Source organism: Arachis ipaensis, chromosome B8 (genome assembly GCF_059453495.1).
Source record: "Arachis ipaensis isolate K30076 ecotype BB chromosome B8, ASM5945349v1, whole genome shotgun sequence".
Lineage (NCBI taxonomy): Eukaryota > Viridiplantae > Streptophyta > Magnoliopsida > Fabales > Fabaceae > Arachis > Arachis ipaensis.
The window spans coordinates 97978098-97995964 of NC_142443.1; the positions used below are offsets into that span (position 1 = coordinate 97978098).

Below are 17867 nucleotides of genomic sequence, written 5' to 3' on the forward strand. Positions count from 1 at the left end.
TACAGTCTTAATAATAAATATTTAGTTAATTTTTGGAAAAGCAAGTTAGTGACGCTTGATTTTAGTATGATCATGACGTACTGAAATTGGGTCGTCACACAAGTAGGAAATTATGTGTTTTTATTCCTATCATTTGGTATCAGAGCTCAGTTTTGGATATTTAGTTATCACTTGCCTGAAAGATAAAGGTAAATAATTCTACTAGAATGATAAGTTTAAATGGTACTAATTACCATCTATGGAAGGGTAAAATGAAAGATTTGTTGTTTGTCAAAAATTTACATTTACCAATATTTTCTACACATAAACCAAAGTCTAAAACAGATGAAGAATGAGACTTTGAGCACCAATAGGTTTGTGGTTTTATTAAACAATGGGTGGATGATAATGTTTACAATCACATTGCTAATTACTAATGAGACTCTTACTAGGCTTTGTGGAATCAAATTGAATCCTTGTATGCTTCTAAGTCTAGAAATAATAAATTGTACTTGTTGAACATGTTGATGAATATGAGATACCAGGAGGGATCACAAGTATTAGATCACTTGAATGAATTTTAAGGGATTCTTGATCAATTGTCAAGCATCGAAATCAAGTTTAAGATGAGGTTCAAAGACTGTGGTTGCTAAATACTCTACTGAATTTTTGGGAGACATTTCGTATCTCTTTTACTAATTCTGCTCTGTTGAGTGTCATTACTGTTATAAAATGGGCCATGTTAAAAAATATTGATTTCTTTGAAAAAGGAAGAACAAAGGTAAGTAAGAAAAGAAGGAAGATAGTGGTAATAATAGCGTATTTGCTATTTCAAATGATCTTCTTATTTTTGACATTGTTAATTATGAGTACAAGGTCAATCTTGTTTCTGATGATGAGCTCAGCTGAGTAATTGATAGTTGCACCTCAATACATGTTATACCGAAGGAGTTCTTCACTTCTTATACTCCATGCAATTTTGGAGTGCTTAAGATAGGTAATGATGGCTTGGCCAAAGTGATTGGTGTAGAAGATGTTTGTCTTGAGACTAATATAGGAATGAATTTGTTACTCGAAGATGTTACACACATTTCAGATGTTCTCTTGAATTTGGTTTCAGTTAAAAGACTTGATAATGAAGGCTTTGTAAACACTTTTGGCTTTGCACAATGGAAGACTACTAAAGGCAACTTAGTGGTGGCTCGAGAAAATGGTACTTAAAGTTTGTATGTGATGCATGCCATGATTACAAAAGGTAGTGTAAGTGCGGTTGAAAGTAAAAAAGTTTGTAGCTTGTGGCACAAAAGACTTGGTCATATTAGTGAAAAATGACTTAATTGTTTAACTCAAAAGCATGTTCTTTCCGGCATGAAGAATGCAGAGTTGGAGAAATTTTCTCATTGCATGGCTGGCAAACAAAGAATATTATCCTTCAAGAAGCATCAACCTTCAAGAAATTAGACTTCTTGGAATTGGTGCACTGTGATATTTGCGGTCCTTTCAAGATACGGTCTTTTAGTAGAGATATTTACTTTATTACTTTTATTGATGATCATTCAAGAAAGCTTTGGACTTATGCTTTAAAGACAAAGAACCAAGCTATGCAAAAGTTCAAACAATTCCAAGCTTTATGTTGAGAGCCAAACAGGTAAAAAGCTCAAATGTATTTGCACTAACAATGATGGTGAGAATCGTGGGCCATTTGATGAGTATAGCAAGCAACAAGACATTAGGCATGAAAGGACACCTCCTAAAATATCTCAGTTGAATGGTTTGGCAGAAAGATGAATAGAACACTGATTGAAAGTGTTAGGTGTATGCTTATTGAATCTAAGCTATCTAAAGTCTTTTAGGGTGAAGCATTACTTACAGTGGCTTGTGTGATTAATTTGAGTCCTACAATTGCTTTGGACAATGATTTTCTGGATGATGTTTGGTCGGACAAAGATGTCTCGTATGATCATTTGAGAGTCTTTAGATGCAAATTATTTGTTCATGTTCCAAAGGATGAGAGGTCCAACTTGAATGTGAAGACAAAACAGTGCATTTTTATTGGGTATGGTCAGGATAAGTTTTGTTATAGGCTTTATAATCCAATTGAAAAGAAGTGTAAGACCCCGGATTCTAAAAAGCTATTGATAAATTATTTATGATCTATTATATTTAATTAAGATTATAATTTTTAGAGATTTTCGTATACAAGTAGAGTAATTCTTATTTAAAATTTAGAGTTCTTGTAATTGAAAAATAATAAATATTTGTATATGACTTAATTTTTAATATATGGATTTTTAACCTTATTTTATAAATAAAAGAGAATTAATTTACTTATCTCTAATTTTTAATAAATTAGTATTTGAATGAAAATAATTTACAAATTGTAATTGGAAGGTATTTTAAAGATAGAAATTTTTTATTTAATTTGGTTTTTTATTATTATTTTATCTTTCTAATTATTTTATGAAATTACACTACTAACCCTATTTTTAATGAAAATACCTAAACTACCCCACACCACCCCCAAACCCTAACACTACACTCACCTCACCCCACACTCACGGCAAACTCACGCACACATAACACAGCTCACCCTCACCAACACACACACACAGACACAGTTCTTGAGAGGGAAGAAAGAAAGAAAAGAAGAAGGAGAGGGGGATCCTAGAGGGAGGTGGAGAACGCCGGGGAGGGAGGAGCTCGCCGCCGTCGTCTACCCGGTTGCTGCCGCCGTCTACCTGGTCGCCGCCGTTCGTTCTCCAGTTTGCCGCCACCATCACGCCATTTGCACCGTCACTGTTGAGAGCAGAACCGCAAAGAGAGATGGCTCACGAGTGAAGGGGGGTCGCGGCTCCTCACCGTTTCTGTCGCCACCGTCTAACGCGAAGCCAGCCACTATCGTTACATCTCCCAGTCGTCTCTGCCGCCGCTATGCCGTCGTGAGGGAAGCCGTCTGGTCGCACAGAGTGAGAGGGAGAGAACGGGAGCAGAGGAGAGAAAGAGGAGACCTGCGCCCAGACGCCACCACTTCTGCTGCCCGAAACCCGTTGTCGTCACCGGAAAAAGCATTGCCGATAAGGTTTTAAGTTTTAGGTTTCATTTCTCTTTAGATTTTGGAAGCTTTATTATCATTGCATGTTAGTTTCAGCTACCTTCGCCGAAGTCTGGTCGCTGCTGCCGCTTGAGGTGGCTGCCGCCAGACCAGTTCAGAGACCGCCGCTGCTTCGTTTTGTCATTACAGTAAGTATTTACATTTCAAAAACCTCCACGTTAGTGTTCTGTTACGTGTATTAAAAGCCTTGTGATATTGATGTGGTAGGAATTAGTAACTGAGCTTACATGTAGTGATTGAATCTGTTTTTTCTATGTAAAGCAAGCGGAGCTGAGGCTTTGGTTGCCGCTGATTTCGGACTGAGAGAAAGGAGTTCAGTTGACGCGTTTGGGTTATGATTTCGCATATCGAGATAGGGGCCTTTTAGAAAACTATTCTTTATAAATTGGAATTATTATATATGGATATTTATGTGGAAAAGTGTATCTTTGAGTGATTGTATAAGTATTATGTATTGTTGGTTGTCTTGGATGAATATGAATGCCTGTTTGACTGGATTATTATTCGGTTTTGTAAAAATGGATTGTTCTTGAAGTGCTTCTTTAAAGTTGTTTCTTAAAAATTTTGAAATCGAGTTTAATTTGTTGGAAATTGATTTGGGATTGAATTGGTGTTCTTGAAATCTGAAAATGAATCCAACTTGATTTTGAACTGATTTGGTTTTGAGCCCGTTAAAGAGGGTTACAGAATGGTTTAGTTGGGACCCAAAAAGGGTGGCAGAGTCCAAGTTTTAGGGGACGTGCTGCCGAAATTCCTGTGAAAATCTGAGATTCTATTTGAAATGTTATTTAGAAAGTCATGAGTTTAAGACTTGTACTATTTTACTTGAACTATTTACGAAAGTGATGAATTGTGTTTTGAAATGACTTATTGGAAAGAGAACTATGATTTAGCTTTATTTCGTAAGAAAGGTATTATATTTTTGGGTGCAAGACATTTAGAAGAAACTTATGTTTTAATTCGTTTTAAATGTGAAAAGGGTTTATGTTTCTGAATTTAACTTGAGGATTTCAATTGGAGGAGTTTAAGTGATTTTCAAGGAGGGTGAATTTTGATTGATAAAACTTCCTTTTTCGATGTTTTAGAAGGAAGATTGAAGTATTCTCTAAATTCTGAATTTTACTCCGAGCCGTTGGAAACGCTTCAGATTTTATCAGGCAATTAAAAGTGATTTTTGGTTTAAGTAAAAGAAATGGTCATGAAAATTTGTTCGGAGTAATCGATTACACGATTGGGTTTGGCTTAAATTCTGTTTTTATCTATTCAAATCCAAAAGCTAAGGTTTTAAGGATTTTAAATGAATTTGAAGGAATGCGTTAGGTTATCCTCCCTTAAAGACTTGAGACTCCGCTGAGAAACTTTTTTTACCAAATTCTATTTTAGGATGATTGATTTTGAATCCCTCAGAAAAGACTTTTAACTTGGTGTGGTTTTTAAAATGTTATGAAAAGATGTTGAGGAGGGAGACTTTGTTTTAGAAAAGAGGAATTTACGTTTGAGGAAAAGTGACTTATGAGCCTGAAAAGATTTGAGAAATAGGGATTGTAAAGTTGAGGCTGGAAGGAATTGATTTTGATTTCAAAGTAGAGTGATTTGAGAAAAAGTGATTTATGGCTTGAGTGATGATTATATGAGTTTGATGATGTTGGATGGTGGAATTGTTGTTTTGCTATGAGCCGGATGGCTGTATTGATGTTAAATTTTGGCTGACTATGAATATGGATGGATATTGATTTGATAAGGTGATTCTTGGACTTCCAATTATCTGAGATACGAGTTTCCCTGGGTGAAAGCAGTGGCTAGCCACCACGCGCTCCAGGTTGAGACTCGATACTCTACTGACCCTATATCGTAAGTATGGCCAGACACTGTGAAAGTTCCGAATGAGCTCGCCCCCTTGGATAAACACCAGTGTGGGTGTTATATAATTATGTTTGAGAATTACTCGAGTGGGGATGCGCGATAGAGGGGCAGTCCAATGGTTAGCTACTAGGACTTTTCGGGTTGGTTTTCTAACCGATAGATGAGACTCATCAGCCACTAGGATAGGCATTCATCATATGCATCTATGTGACATTGTTTAAGTGTGCATATTGTACTTGGTTTGCCTATGTGATTAATTGTCTTTAACTGTTAATTGTTCTACTTGACGTAACTGGTTGATTGTGTTTGAATCTTCTTACTTGTGTTTATGACTGAAAAATTTGTTGGATTGTGGTGGATTGGCTATTGTTTGGATTGTTTGGGCCTAGGGCCAAGGTTGATTATGAGATGGGTTGAAGGTCGTGTTTGGTTTGTGTTTTTGGTTTAGAAAAGTTTGAAAAACTAAACTGGATCAGCATAGACTTAATGAACCTATGCTTGGAATAGTTTGGTCATTCATGCTGTCTAGGAGAAAATTTTAAAAAGGTTTTAGGATTTTTGAAGAGTTGACAGTTTTCTCTTTTAAAAAGGATTTCAGATATTTGAATATAAGTTTTTGGTTTTGAGAGGATACATAAGGCGGTTATTAATCAATGTACTTTAAAAAGAGTTTTATTTTCATGTGTCCTATTATAGTAATTCTCTAACTCCATAGTGAGAACCAGCAAGGATGATATTCTCACTCCCCTACAGGTCTTCTCTTTTTCAGGTTATGGACGACGAGGTTCGGAAGAACTTATATATTCCTTTTCTGTTTAAAAGATGTTTTGTATTGTATTAGTTACTTTTTCCTTCATCTTTATCCTTACAAGTTTTTATAAGAGGGATAGGAATTTGATTATGTAATGCTTGTAAAATTAATATGTATATATATGTATGTATGTATGTATGTATGTATGTATGTATGTATGTATGTATGTATGTATGTATGTATGTATGTTTTGAAAAATACGTGTTAATTTTAAACAGGCTCATATTTTAGTATTAGATATTTTAAGAGTCGTCGTAATATCCGACCTATCAGAGTGGCGCAGCCGAAAGTGTGACATTTTGATAATGGACCGACTATGCTTCATTTGCATACTCTGAGTGTCTGTCATGTATTAGGTCTTGTTTGGATAACATGAATTCGAGCTTTATGCACATGACGGTCTATTGATTAATACCATTAGTCTAGCATTGTATAATTCCTGGTATTAAGGTTGGCTGGCTTAACACTAGTGAATTATGTATATGGAAGCACTAATGGGTTATCATAGATTATATACAAGTTTTGGGTAAAGCGAATCGCGGGTTTTGGGAACGTTAGGAGTTAATTCTCGAGGTTACTCGGTTAGGTGTCTCGAACTCTGTAAATGTTATGTGACTTGTTCTTTCTTGATGTGCCTTGAGGTTCTTGTTTGCGATTTCTTTCTTGGGAAGTAATTGATTATCTCCCAATCCTATCCTTTAGTTTATATGCCTTCTCGTCTGATCTAAATTGCGTATGTCTGTTTACAATTCCTTGAATTATCTACCTTTTCTTAGTTAAACTTTTCTCCTTGACTCCTATACTCTTTGATGTAACTTTGAAAATTGTTTGAGGAGTAAAAAAAATCCTTGAAAAACTTAAAGGAACCATTATCAACTGAGTTGTCCTTCCTTGTAAGTTTTGTTATTCATCGGATCGGTTGGAAACTTGTTCCTTATTTCATGCTTTGTGAATCCTGCATGATTTCCCCTTAATTGAGTTCCTTTCTTGAAAGCAAGTTGACTTTCCTTTCTAGTGCATTCTGAATATCCTTATTAGGGTACAATTTTAAGATTACACTTGGAGTTTTGATTCAAACCTTTTGGAAGAAGTTTTGAATTCTTTTTAAAGAAATTTCAAAACTAATTTTTCTCTTACTTGGTTGTATTCATAACCATTCTTTAAGCTTTGATAAAGTTATTTTGAGCTTTGCATGCACTCCTTATATGGAACTTTGAAAAATTTATGTGACAGAAAATCTGTCGGTTTGCAACTCATTACTCATTTCCTTTATTGGCTTATAAGAAAATTTTTACCTCGAACTTTCTTCTTAAATAAAGTTGACCTTTGTTACAACTTCTATACTCGGTTTGTTTGAATATGAATTTCGATAAAATCACCTTTGACATCATGAGTTTTGAAAGAGGGTTTGCGAATTTTAGTACAAACCCAATTTTGAACAACTTCAACGAGACATAGCTTGACTTTCGGACCTCCAAATTTTTTAAAACTTGTTTTGAATAAAAGATTTGGTCCAAGAAGTTTACGCTGTTCGAAGAACAGGAAAAAATATTTTAAAGCAAGAAAGTTATATGCAATCAAAGTTTGGTGCACGAAAACTAAAGATTCTGGACCTAGCAGCTTTTTGGACTTTTTGCTATGTATGCGTACGCGAAGGACATACGTGACGCGACCAATGGGCACTATCCAAGAAGTTCGCGTACGCGAGGTGTGTGTCGCGTACGCGGGCATGCGTTTTTTGTTGGTTGCGTACGCGACCATATGGCACGTGACGTGAGCGATTAATTCGGGTTGAGGAGCTCGCGTACGCGAACCAGTGTTGCGTACGTGAGAGGTCTAGTTTTGCTAGTGTGCATATGCGAAAGTTAGCACGCGACGCGAGCATACGTTTCGGGCTATGCTCCTCGCATACGCGAGCAAAGGGTCGCGTACGCGAGCCTCTGTTTTTGCTAAAACTTGTTTCATTTACATGTTAATCGTTCCATAGCTTACTAATCTTTTCTAGTCACTATTTAGTTTTCATAACTAATGCCTAGTCTTTGAGTACTAGGGTTGGTAATGATTTCCACTTTTCGAAACTCCCCTATTTCATTTTTAAACATGAAAATTGTTTTGATGTAGTAAACCTTAAATTTTCTTTCGACTATATAACAAATTTTATGCATGCGTTTGGTTAGTGATGCACCTCAATATTTTTCTTCTTACTTTTTCGAACTTTACATAATTTCCTTCAACTTGAGTTTGTATTAAGGTAAGGTCACATCTATGCTTTCGTCATTCTTTTACAAATATGTTTTGCATACTTTCTCTTTTGGAATGTAAAATAATTTTCTTAAGTTCCGATTCTTATGGGCAATGCATTTGAAAGAGTTTCATCCATACTCGAATCTTGTGAGTTTGTCTTTGGACTTGGATTTCCTTTTCTATAAACCTCATACTCCTTGAGTCAGCTTGAATTCATTTCAAACCGTTGTATTGTTTTCTAATCCTCAAGGTTGTCTCTTAAATTCTTGTGAGCGTCGTCCTTGTCACTTGTCCTTTATCTCAAGTCTTGTATCCTTCTAAATAACTCGAGGATTGCTTTAGAGTCACGTATGTCCTTTAGGCGTAGCGAACAAAATGTTAGTCTCCTTAGAATGTTGTTCGTGAATGTGAAAAGGTTGATTGGTAAGTGTGTAACGTTATGAGGAATTGTGGTAGTTTTGTTCCTTATGGAAGCTTGCGGGTGTTAGGCTTGTGACCGGTTATGTAGTGGTAACGTGATTACTGGAGTTGGGAAGTTGAAATTCTAAAGTGGGTACGTTATATGTGTAGGAACGTTACAGCCGTCGTTTTAAGACCAGCCTACCTTGTAACATTTGGCCACTTTAACTACTGTCTTACTTTTGCGAATGCATATCTTAAAAACCTTGCACCCTATTGTGTTTATCTGAGTTTTTGCAAAGCCTTAAAACTATATAACCTTTTGCATCAAGCGTTCTTGTATCTTCTGCCTTACGATATACCCTATCTTTATATTTAAGTCTCATGGTTATGTGGTATTTGGACATGTATATATATATATATATATATATATATATATATATATATATATATATATATATATATATATATATATATATATATATATATGCGCTAAGATTTCTTACATTTCTAAAAAGCATTTAAAAGTAGAATGCTAAGTCTAAGTATTATCTTATGTATTACTTGAATTTTCGAGGACAAAAATTTTTATAAGTGGGATAGAATGTAAGATCCTGGATTCTGAAAAGTTATTGATAAATTATTTATGATCTATTATATTTAATTAAGATTATAATTTTTAGAGATTTTCGTATACAAGTAGAGTAATTCTTATTTATAATTTAGAGTTCTTATAATTGAAAAATAATAAATATTTTTATCTGTCTTAATTTTTAATATCTGGATTTTTAACCTTATTTTATAAATAAATAAGAATTAATTTACTTATCTCTAATTTTTATTAAATTAGTATTTGAATGGAAATAATTTACAAATTGTAATTGGAAGGTAATTTAAAGATAGAAATTTTATATTTAATTTGGTTTTTTTATTATTATTTTATCTTTCTAATTATTTTATGAAATTACACTACTAACCCTAATTTTAATGAAAATACCTAAACTACCCCACACCACCCCCAAACCCTAACACTACACTCACCTCACCCCCACACTCATGGCAAACACACGGACACACAACACAGCTCACCCTCACCAACACACACACAGACACGATTCTTAAGAGGGAAGAAAGAAAGAAAAGAAGAAAGAGAGGGGGATTCGAGAGGGAGGGGGAGAGCCCCGGGGAGGGAGCAGCTCGCCGCCGCCGTCTACCCGGTCGCCGCCGTTCGTTCTCTAGTTTGCCGCCACCATCGCGCCGTTTGCGCCGTCGCCGTCGAGAGCAGAACTGCAAAGAGAGATGGCTCGCAAGTGAAGGGTGGTCGCAGGCTTGGAGCCTCCGCGCCTTCGTCGCCACTCCTCACCATTTCTGTCGCCGTCGTCCAACGCAAAGCCAGCCGCTGTCGTTGCATCTTCCAATCGTCTCTGCCGCCACCGTGCCGTCGAGAGGGAAGTCGTCGGGTTGCACAGAGTGAGAGAGAGAGAGCACAAGAGCTGAGGAGAGAGATAGGAGACCGGCGCCCAGCCAATGCCGCTTCTGTCACCCAAAACCCATTGCCGTTGCCAGAAAAAGCACTGCCGGTAAGGTTTTAAGTTTTAGGTTTCATTTCTCTTGAGATTCCAAAAGCTTTATTGACGTTTAATGTTAGTTTCAGTTGCCGTCGCCAGAGTCCGGTCGCCGTTGCCGCTTGAGGGGCTGCCGGGGCTGCCGCCAAACCGGTTCAGAGACCGGTGCTACTTCGTTTTGTCATTACAGTAAGTATTTACATTTCAAAAACCTCCATGTTAGTGTGCTGTTACATGTATTAAAGTCCTTGCAGTATTGATGTGGTAGGAGTTAGTAACCAAGCTTACATGTAGCGATTGAGGCTGTTTCTGCTATTGGGAAAGCAAGTGGAGCAGAGGCTTCGGTTGCCGCTAATTTTAGGCTGAGAGAAAGGAGTTCAGTTGACACGTTTGGGTTATGGTTTCACGTATCGAGGTAGGGGCCTTTTCAGAAAATTATACTTTATAAATTGGAAATATTATATATGGATATTTATGTGGGAAAGTGTATCTTTGAGTGATTTTATAAGTCTTATGTATTGTTGGTTGTCTTGGATAAATATGAATGCTTGTTTGACTGGATTATTATTCGGTTTTGTAAAAACGGACTGTTCTTGAAGGGCTTCTTTAAAGTTGTTTCTTAAAAGTTATGAAATTGAGTTTAATCTGTTGGAAATTGATTTGAGATTGAATTGGTGTTCTTGAAATCTGAAAATAAAATCAACTTGATTTTGAACTGATTTGGTTTTGAGCCTGTTAAAGAGGGTTGCAGAATGGTTTAGTTGGAACCCAGAAAAGGTGGCAGAGTCCAAGTTTTAGGGGACGTGCTACCGAAATTCCTGTGAAAATCAGAGATTCTATTCGAAATGTTATTTAGAAAGTCATGAGTTTAAGACTTGTACTATTTTACTTGAACTATTTACGAAAGTGATGAATTGTGTTTTGAAATGACTTATTGGAAAGAGAACTATGATTTAGCTTTATTTCCTAAGAAAGGTATTATATTTTTGGGTGCAAGACATTTAGAAGAAACTAATGTTTTAATTCGTTTTAAATGTGAAAAAGGTTTATGTTTCTGAATTTAACTTGAGGATTTCAATTGGAGGAGTTTAAGTGATTTTCAAGGAGGGTGAATTTTGATTGATAAAACTTCCTTTTTCGATGTTTTAGAAGGAAGATTGAAGTATTCTCTAAATTCTGAATTTTACTCCGAGCCGTTGGAAACGCTTCAGATTTTATCAGGCAATTAAAAGTGGTTTTTGGTTTAAGTAAAAGAAATGGTCATGAAAATTTGTTCGGAGTAATCGATAACACGATTGGGTTTGGCTTAAATTCTGTTTTTATCTATTCAAATCCAAAAGCTAAGGTTTTAAGGATTTTAAATGAATTTGAAGGAATGCGTTAGGTTATCCTCCCTTAAAGACTTGAGACTCCGCTGAGGAACTTTTGTTACCAAATTCTATTTTAGGATGATTGATTTTGAATCCCTCATAAAAGACTTTTAACTTGGTGTGATTTTTAAAATGTTATGAAAAGATGTTGAGGAGGGAGACTTTGTTTTAGAAAAGAGGAATTTACGTTTGAGGAAAAGTGACTTATGAGCCTGAAAAGATTTGAGAAATAGGGATTGTAAAGTTGAGGCTGGAAGGTATTGATTTTGATTTCAAAGTAGAGTGATTTGAGAAAAAGTGATTTATGGCTTGAGTGATGATTATATGAGTTTGATGATGTTGGATGGTGGAATTGTTGTTTTGCTATGAGCCGGATGGCTGTATTGATGTTAAATTATGGCTGACTATGAATATGGATGGATATTGATTTGATAAGGTGATTCTTGGACTTCCAATTATCTGAGATACGAGTTTCCATGGGTGAAAGCAGTGGCTAGCCACCACGCGCTCCAGGTTGAGACTCGATACTCTACTGACCCTATATCGTAAGTATGGACGGACACTGTGAATGTTCCGGATGAGCTCGCCCCCGTGGATAAACACCAGTGTGGGTGTTATATGATTATGTTTGAGAATTACTCGAGTGGAGATGCACGATAGAGGGACAGTCCAATGGTTAGCTACCAAGACTTATCGGGTTGGCTTTCTAACCGACAGATGAGACTCATCAGCCACTAGGACAGGAATTCATCATATGCATCTATGTGACATTGTTTGGGTGTGCATATTGTACTTTGTTTGCCTATGTAATTAATTGTGTTTTACTGTTAATTGTTCTACTTTGACGTAACTGCTTGATTTTATTTGAATCTTCTTACTTGTGTTTGTGACTGAAAAATTGGTTGGATTGCGGTGGATTGGCTGTTGTTTGGATTGTTTGAGCTTAGGGCCGTGGTTGATTATGAGATGGGCCGAAGGTTATGTTTGGTTTGTGTTTTTTGGTTTAGAAAAGTATGAAAAACTAAACTGGTTCAGTATAGACTTAATGAACCTATGCTTGGAACAGTTTTGTCATTCATGTTGTCTAGGAAAAACTTTTAAAAAGGTTTTGGGATTTTTGATGAGTTGACAGTTTTCTCTTTTAAAAAGGATTTCAGATCTTTGAATATAAGTTTTTGGTTTTCAGATGATACTTAAGGTGGTTATTAATCACTGTACTTTAAAAAGAGTTTTATTTTTACGTATCCTAATATAGTAATTCTCTAACCCCATAGTGAGAACCAGCGAGGACAATGTTCTCACTCCCCTACAGGTCTTCTCTTTTTCAGGTTATGGACAACGAGGTTTGGAAGAACTTATATATTCCTCTTCTGTTTAAAAGATGTTTTGTGTTGTATTAGTTACTTTTTCCCTCACCTTTATCCATACATGTTTTATAAGAGGGATAGGAATTTGATTATGTAATGCCTGTAAAATTAATAATATGTATTCTTTGTAAGTATTGTAATTTTTATTGAAAGTGTGGATGTATGTTTTGAAAAATACGTGTTAAGTTTAAACAGGCTCATATTTTAGTATTAAATATTTTAAGAGTCGTCATAACATCCGACTTATCAGAGTGGCGCAGCCGGAAGTGTGACATTTTGATAGTTAGGATGTTACAAGAAGCTTGTAAGAAGCCATGATATAGAATTTATTAAAGACTAGACCATTGAAGACATTGATAAGGCAAAAAAGAATCAATCACAATAGAGCTGTGACTTGACTGATGTAGATCCAGTTCAGCCACCTCCTTCACCAGAACTAGCAGAAAATCAAGATTACGATCATATGTAGCAAAATGAGCCTTTGGTTCCTGATGATTAGGAGATGGAAGATTCGATTGATGATCTAGTTGATGATGATATTAAAAATCAACTTGAGCTACCTGAAGATCCACTAGGTTTTCATCCTGAGAGGTCTACTAGAGAGCGACGACCTTTAATGAGATATCCTCCTAATGATTATGTGACATTCACTGATGGGTATGTGAAATTGACTGATGGGAGAGAATCTGAATATGATGAGAAAACTGTGGAAGGTGATGATAATAAGAAATGGTTTGATGTAATTCAAGATGAAATGAAATTCTTGCATGATAATCAAACATTTGAGCCTGTGAAGTTGCCAAAAGGGAAAAAAGCTTTGCTAAATAGGTGGGTTTATAGGTTGAAGCATGAAGAAAATTCTCAGTGTCTAAGGTACAAGGCTAGATTGGTAGTCAAGGGCTATAGGCAGAAAAAGGGAGTTAACTATAATGAAATCATTTCTCTGGTTGTGAGAAGATCTTCTATTATGATTGTTTCGAGTTTGATTGCAAGTCTTAATTTAAAGATAGAGTAGATGAATGTGAAAACTGCTTTTCTTTATGGTGATCTTAAGGATGAAATTTACATGAAACAACTTGAAGGTTTCATGGTAAAAGGCAAAGATGATCATGTTTGCAAACTGAATAAGAGCTTGTATGGCTTGAAGCAAGCTTTGAGACAATAGTACAAGAAGTTCGAGTCTGTTATGATAGAACAAAGCTACAAAAGGACTACTTTTGATCATGGTGCATTTGTTAAACAGTTTGCTGATAATGATTTTATTATCCTTTTGATATATGTTGATGACATGCTTATTGTTGGTCAAAATACTTCTAGAATTGACATGTTGAAGAAGAAACTTGCGATGTCATTTGCAATGAAGGACCTTGGGCCAAAAATAAGTGATTCTTGGTATAAGAATCGAGCGTGATAGAAAAGAGAAGAAACTTTGGCTGTCACAGATGAAATACATAGAGACAATGTTGCACAGGTTCCAAATAGAGAAAGCAAAGGTTGTTAGTACTCCTCTTACTACACACTTCAAATTGAATTGCAAGTAAAGTCCATCAAGTGAATAAGAGAAGAAAAATAAGGAAAAAGTTCCATATGCATAAGCCACGGATAGTTTAATGTATACTATGGTGTGCACAAGGTTGGATATAGCTTATATTGTTGGTTGTGTAAGCCGTTTTGTTTCAAACCTAGGAAGAGAACATTGAAATAATGTAAAATGGATATGAGATATCTTCATGGTACTTCTAGCATGAAGTTATGCTATAGAAGTGAGAAGCTTAACTTAGACATGGCAGGAGATATTGATTCTAAAAGGTCAATTTCAAGCTTCTTGATCAACTTTGCGAGTGGAGATGTATCTTGGCAATCTAGATTGCAAAACTGTATTGCTTTGTCCACTACCAAAGCCGAATTTATTGTTATTACCAAAGCATTCAAGGAAATACTTTGGATGAAAAAATTCTTGAAGAAACTCGGGTTTGCTCAAGAGAGGTATGTCTTGTTTTGTGATAGTTAAAATGTTATACATCTTGGTAAAAAGTCTACTTTTCATTCTTGATCCAAACATATTGATGTGAGGTATCATTGGATACGTGATGTTTTGGATGCTGAGTTGTTAGAACTTGAAAAGGTTCACACTGATGAGAATGGTTTTGACATGTGATGTATCATTGATATGAAGTTTGTTACTGATAAACCACTATTTTATAGTTTATATTGTGTTTAATTGTGTGGTTTTATCATGATCTTTACCCACTTATTCATATGATTAGCATGCATTTATATTTCCTTCCTAAATTTATTACATGATTGAAAACTTGCTTCCTAGAGACTTTTAATTATGTATTTTATTTCTCCTTTATTTCATTCGATGCCGTGATCTGTGTGTTAAGTGTTTCAGGCTTTATAGGGCATGAATGAGTTTGGAAAGGAAGCTTGCAAAAAATAGAAGGAACACAAGAAATTGAGGAGATGACCAGCGAGAAGCGATGCGGCCGCATGGATGACGCGACCGCGCGGAAGAGAGGAAATCGCAATGACGCGGCCGCGCGAATTAAAAACTGCACAAGTGACGCGGAGGCGTGGACGACGCGCCCGCGTGGCAAAGAAAAACGCCGAATGACGCGTCCGCCTGAATGACGCGTCCGCGTGACATGCGCGATCTGCATAATCTGCAGAATCGCTGGGGCAATTTCGGGCCTTATTTTGACCCAGTTTTCGGCCCAGAAAAGCAGACTAGAGCCAGAGAACATGCAGAAACCAAAGACAACATTCATTCCGCAGAGTTTTAAGTTTTTATATCTAGTTTTCCTCTCCTCTAGGTTTTTTCTCTACACATTCATAGTTTTTAGGATTTGTTATTTTCATTGTTTTTGCATTGGGATATTGAGAAGAGTTATTGCCTCATCAAGACTTCGACATTCTAGTTCGTTCTCTTTACTTGTCTCTTACTCTTCCATGTTCCTTAATTTACTTAATTTTACTATTGGATTATTTTAGCATTTATTAATACAAGAATTACTTTTATTTTTAATTAATCTTTTGATCATTATTTATCATGTCTTTCTTTAATTCCCGTTCTTATGTTATGAATTTTACATTTACAATGAGCGAGTAGTTCCCTAACTTGATGGGGAGTTAATTGAAAGGAACCTTTGAGTTGGGATGCTCAAGAAAAAGATTGTAATTGGGTTTATTGTTGGATTGCTCTCTAGTCACTAACACTAATCCTCCCAAAAGCAGATTGGAACTTGTGGATAGAACCAGCATTCCAACTTGTTTAACTTTCCCTTACTTAGTAAGGGGCAACTAAACATAATAACCCTCAATTGTCAATTAATCTTAAGAGTACTCCAACAAGAATAGAGCTTCCAGCTAATCAACTCCCAGTCAAGGCTTTTATTTAAATTTATATAAATTCTCTAATTTAATTTTCTGCCATTCAACTCAAACCTTTTTGAAAACATCTGATTAATAAAATAGCACACTTTTCTGCAACTCGTTGGGAGACGACCTGGGATCCATACTCCCAGTATTTTAATTTTAATTTCTGTGACACCCTTCTAAATTGATAAGCGGATTTCTGGTTGGTTGAGAACTATACTTGCAACGTATATTTTATAATCATTCTTAACTCGCCAATTTCCGCCAAGATCAATTTTTGGCGCCGTTGCCGGGGAGTTGCAATAGAATGCTAAAGTTATTGATTAGATTTTATTTATTTGCATATTATTTTATTTTACTACTATGAGCTGCTTGTTTCTTTCGTTGGATGACGCGTTCGCTTCCTGACCCAAGCTTGCTAGTATTTGATCCTGAGATTGAAAGAACTATTTCACGAATAAGGCAAGCTCGGCGTCAGTTAGTCCTCTCTGAGGGCGGATCTGAAACGTCACTTGAAAAAGAAACCAGCCCCCGTTCTACTGATTTAGTTGTTTTACGTGCAGGTAACATGGCAGCAGCCAGAAGAGTTACTATCCAGGAGGCTGGAGCCCCTGATTTTACAATGCAACCATTTCAAGCGCATCACCCAGCGGTGGCTATAGACTTTGAAATAAAGACCGCACTACTCAATTTGATACCCAAGTTTCATGGCTTACCTGCTCAATAGCCTATCAAGCAGCTGAGAGATTTTCAGGCAGCCTGTTCTACTGTCAGGCATGATGGTGCAGACGAAACTTCAATTTTGCTGAAAACTTTCCCGTTTTCTCTTGAGGGGAAGGCAAGAGAGTGGTACTACACTCAACCAGCAGCAATTGTATCCAACTGGGATACACTGAGAAGAGAATTCTTGGAAAAGTTCTTTCCAGCTGAAGTTACTGATAAACTAAGGAAAGACATTTCCATGATTGTTCAGGATGACTCTGAAACTCTCTATGAGTACTGGGAGCGCTTCAATAATCTTCTGGAAGCTTGCCCCCACCATATGATTGACAAGATAGTGTTACTCGGTTATGTCACTGAAAGAGCGGAAGATCGATGGTTTAGAAGTTATGGTAAATACTCGTTGCAAGTATAGTTACTAAACCAAGCAATCAACCTTTCTTACAAACGTTTTGGTTGTCACAAGTAACAAACCCCTTTAAAATTGATAACCGAGTATTTAAACCTCGGGTCATCTTCTCAAGGAACTGCAGGGAAGTATGTTCTTATTATTGGTTATGAAGATTATAAATTGGGGGTTTTGGAAGTAAGGAGGGAATATGTTATATGACAAGTAAAATAAAATAATAATAATAAAATCTCTTGGCAAGGTATAAGAAATTGGAAGTCCAGACTTAATTATCCTTATCAATAATAATAAAAGTTGAATATTAATTCCACTTAGTTGACCTTTACTAAAGCAAAGGAAAGTCAAGGGACAAATTGGTTTGATCTTCGAATCCTATTTATTTCCTAAGAAAAGATTGGGATTATTGAAGTTCAATTTAATTGGCAAGATAACAATTATCAATTATGCTGTTGAATTGGATAACTCCTGAGTTACTGATTTCTTAACCAAAACCAAAAGGGAAAAATAATTCTACTGGAATAAAAATGCCTTCAGATGGGAAGCAATAATCATGTAAATAAAAGAAAGCAATAATAACTGAAATACCTCAAATAATATTAATTCAAAGAAAATCATAACGTGAATGTAGCATAAGCCAAATAGGCAACATA

The 17867-nt window shown here is 36.0% G+C and overlaps 1 non-coding gene across 1 annotated transcript; it reads right to left on the bottom strand.

Moving 5' to 3' along the window:
* Positions 1-17028: 17028 nt before the first annotated feature.
* On the bottom strand, positions 17029-17136 carry LOC148548953 (small nucleolar RNA R71). Its single transcript, XR_015897845.1, has one exon. It is a non-coding gene; the product is annotated as a small nucleolar RNA R71 (small nucleolar RNA).
* Positions 17137-17867: the final 731 nt, after the last annotated feature.